The sequence below is a fragment of the Microtus pennsylvanicus genome, chromosome 7, assembly GCF_037038515.1.
Source record: "Microtus pennsylvanicus isolate mMicPen1 chromosome 7, mMicPen1.hap1, whole genome shotgun sequence".
Lineage (NCBI taxonomy): Eukaryota > Metazoa > Chordata > Mammalia > Rodentia > Cricetidae > Microtus > Microtus pennsylvanicus.
Window position 1 is genome coordinate 113,671,904 of NC_134585.1, and position 3,995 is coordinate 113,675,898.

Sequence of the window (3,995 nt, forward strand, 5' to 3'; positions counted from 1 at the left end):
TCTATTTGCAGCATTGGGTGTTGGATTCCACATCATGCTTGAGCAGGTCACATATGCCAGACCAGCTGGTCCACAAGCTTCCAGGAATTCTCCTGCCTCAGTTTCCCCTTTCACTGGAGGAGTGCTGGTGTTACAGATGCAGTAATACAGTGTGCTACTGCATCTAGTTTTTACCTAGGTTCTGGGCGTTCACCCTTGTGTGATAAATGCTCTACCCACTGGGCCCTCTCCCCAGCCCTATTGCGAGTTCTGGGGAGGGCATCAATAATTACCACAGAGCCTCACCTTTAGAAGCTCATCGAAATCTAACTGCCTCCCTAAAGCCCCATCTCCAAATACCGATATATTGGCTTCAGTGTGTGAACTGCGGGGAACACAATGCCATAGCAGAATTGTCAGGATAATCAATGAGCTGCTTGCCCTGTATTTACCCTAGGTGAATGTTCTTTAAGTCTGGTAACATTTTTCAGTGCAAGTAAATTACTTCAGCGCTATAGGTTTGGTATGTTTTATTGTATAAGTATATACATGCACACACGCACACACACGCATGCACGCATGCACGCACACATGCATAGCATGTACAACCTAAAAGCAAAATCAGTCAAGTGAAGTGAGAAAAATGTCCCCACCTGCCACTTAGCCATGCTCCAGCTCTTCCCTGAGAAATAAGCAATTACTGGAGTGTCAGGAATGGTGCCATCACGAAAAAGTTTAGGGACGCAGAGGGATTGCTTAAGGATGCACGCAAAGCTCTGGGCAGGGACACAGAGAACCAGGACGCCACGGCTCCCACCGCAGCCCTCAGCAAAGCTGCTTTCATCTGCCCTGCACTGAAGGAGAAGTGTTGTGGGTGAGGGAGGGAGGAGAGAAGAAGCAGGAATGGAAGAGGGAACGGAAGAGAAGACGCAAAGGCAGTAGCTCATCGGGGCGAGAAAGCAGAAACAACAGCCAGCAGCCCACAGGGGAAGAACCACACTTCCCGCCCAGCAGCACGGGGAGCTCTGGATGGGCCCAGTGGTGAGAAGCCGACCGCAAGCTTTTATGAAGAAGTCCTGGGGCTGGAGAGATGGCTCAGCGGTTAAGAGCATTGCCTCTCTTCCAAAGGTCCTGAGTTCAATTCCCAGCAACCACATGGTGGCTCACAACCATCTGAAATGAGGTCTGGTGCCCTCTTCTGGCCTTCAGGTATACATGCAGAAAGAATATTGTATACATAATAAACAAATAAGTTAAAAAACAAACAAATAAGTTAAAAAAAAAGAAGTCCTTCAGATCTCCAGAGAGGCAGAGGCAGCAAGTGTTCACAGAGCTCAGGTGGCTTTACTGCCCCCCTCGCGGGGGACAGGAGACGGTGTCTGTTGTGTATGGACGCAAGACTGTTGGCTTCCAGTTAAGATGACATAAGGTCAGTCCAGGAAACAGAGCGAGGAAGTGTTAAAGAGGAACTGACGAGTGAGGCGAGCTGGGCCGTGGGGTTCAGCAGGACTTCTGCACTGTGGTCCATAAGGAGCTCACCTCAGGTCTCACCACAATCAGCTCTTCTCACTGAGAGCCATGTAGCAAACCCCTTACTTAGTTCTCCCTAGCCTTCATCCAATGCCCATGAACCCTGAGAAAAGACCAGAAGGGAGAGGAAGGAGGAGGTCGACGGGTCAGGAGCAGGAACCGAGAGATGTTGTGAGGCAAAGCAACAAAACAGGAGATAATGTGGCCGGACAAACCACCAGCCTAGAAAAAGGCGAGAGCTGTGTCCTGAAGAGCCATATCCTGCCGTGGCCTCGGACCTTTCCCTGTGCTACGCACCACAAAGAAAAGAAAAGAAAAGAAAAGAAAAGAAAAGAAAAGAAAGAGCCAGGCCAGATTTGCCTCACTTCCTTTTCTTCCATGCTATAATTCTGATCAATAAGGGGATAAGAGAGCAGCATCCATGACCAACAGCAATAAAGTGTCCATTCTACACTGGACAACTATAGCGCCATGTTTACCAGGAGGAATGTTCTGCCAGGCTCGGCATTTTTACAGACAACAAGGCTGAAGGCAAAGAGGCTAGGCCTGTCAAGTGCTCAGTCAGGAGGTAGCTCTAATAAGTCAGCCCTGAGAAACAAGATTCAGAGAGATCTGGACAAGCTGGGAAGGACAGATCAAACTAACAAGATAAAATATAGGACCCATGGTTAAGTTCAAGCAAATTAGATGCACTGGGTATCTTGAGTCCGTGTGTGAAAGATGAAAGCCGTGGTCTGGGTTGATTGCATACTTGATATAAATTACTAGCGTGACATATTTGCTATAAAGAAACGGGGGAGGAGGAGCCATCTAATAAACTGGTCAGAGCCAAAATAAAGGCTATAACTATCCCACAGTCGTCTCATCTGAGATGCCTGAAATGAAGCAAATATCACTTGGAAAAGATTGCTGAGGGGGCTTGCAGGGGATAGAATTGTGGCAGCCGGAACGGTCTCTCTGGAGGAAAAAGGTGCGGAAGCTATGGGAAGAGGATAAAAACAGTCACACGAGACTATTTCCAAGTGACACAAGAGAAGACTTGACGGAGTTACCTCGCGTAACTGCAAACGACAAAGACTGCAGACAGGATGTGTCCTTCTCAGCAGGCATTAGAGGTCACCGACACGTGATAATAATGGAGAACTGGTTGTGACCAGTTTCTGTTCCACATCCCTGAGGGATACTGTGGAAGCGACCAGAGGGCACACTAAGTGAGCTTAAGGGTTCTTCCACTCTGCTTTCACCCATGGAACAGTATTGAATTTCTATGACCTGTATTTAGAGTCCTGAACACGACTAGTTTCTGATCTTGGCACTTATGTATAGTCAATGGAAGAGACAGACAGCGAACAGACAGACAGACACCTATGTGCGTAGTGCTATGTGGGAAACAAGTGTACTCTCCCGGATATAACAGCAGCCCAAGGGGTTCTGTGGAGATGTCCACAGGGCGAGTGTGGTGGAGGTCTTGCTTAAGTCAAGGCCTCAGGGGTGAGAGATGGGGGCCTTTAAGGAACTGGGAAAAGCAGTGGGGGCTGATGGTAATGGATGAGCAGAGGCCTAAGGGCAAAGGGAAGCTTGGCGGTAGAGGAAGTGAAGGCGGATGGGGTAAGCATGTGGCAAGCAGATGGCAGGATTGCAATGGGTAGGAGGGAAAAGTGGGCTGGGCCAGAGCCTATGAACCCAGGGGAAGATTTAAATCTTTCTCCAATTTAATAGTGAGCCACTGGGGAGTTTTACTCAGAGAAATAGCAGGATCAACCATGCATTTTAAAAGTTACAGTGTATTGAGGAATACTTTAGTTTTGGAATAGTTTCTTTGCGTTCTTTGAAAGTTTCATACATTTCTATAATGTGTATCGATCACACCCATTCACCACCACCTCCCTCCAATGCCTCCCAGTCCTTCCACATCGCATCATCTGTGAGAAATTGTGATCAATCCCCCACGGGCAACTTGTCCTGCTCATACGCACACAGGTGTGAGGTTATAAACGGGGGCAATGAGCAACCTACCAGTGGCCGAGTCCTCAAAGAACAGTGACTTTCCCTCCAGCAGCTATCAACTGCCTGTCGCTCATCCGACAGCAGTGGAACCTCAGCCTCCTCCCCCAGTCTATGTGAGACTTTTGACTGGCTCAATCTTGTGCAGGAAGCACAGCTGCTGTGCATGAACGCATATACCAGCCAGTCTGCATGTCTCAGTTCTTCTCCCCTTTGTTGCCTCTTCCTTGAAGTTCCCTGAACCTGGGCATATACCCAAAGGACTTACATCTTACTACAGAGAAGACTAGATATTCATGGTCCTTAGAGTTAGCTCCTTAGTCAAGACTGAGGCACTTGAATCGATCAAGACGTCCATCAATTGACAAGTAGGCAAGAAAAATGTGGTACGTATAGACAGTGGAGTATTATTCAGTTGTAAAGAAAAATGAAATCATGATATTTGCAGGTAAATGTACGGAACTGGAAAAATTTTTTGAGGC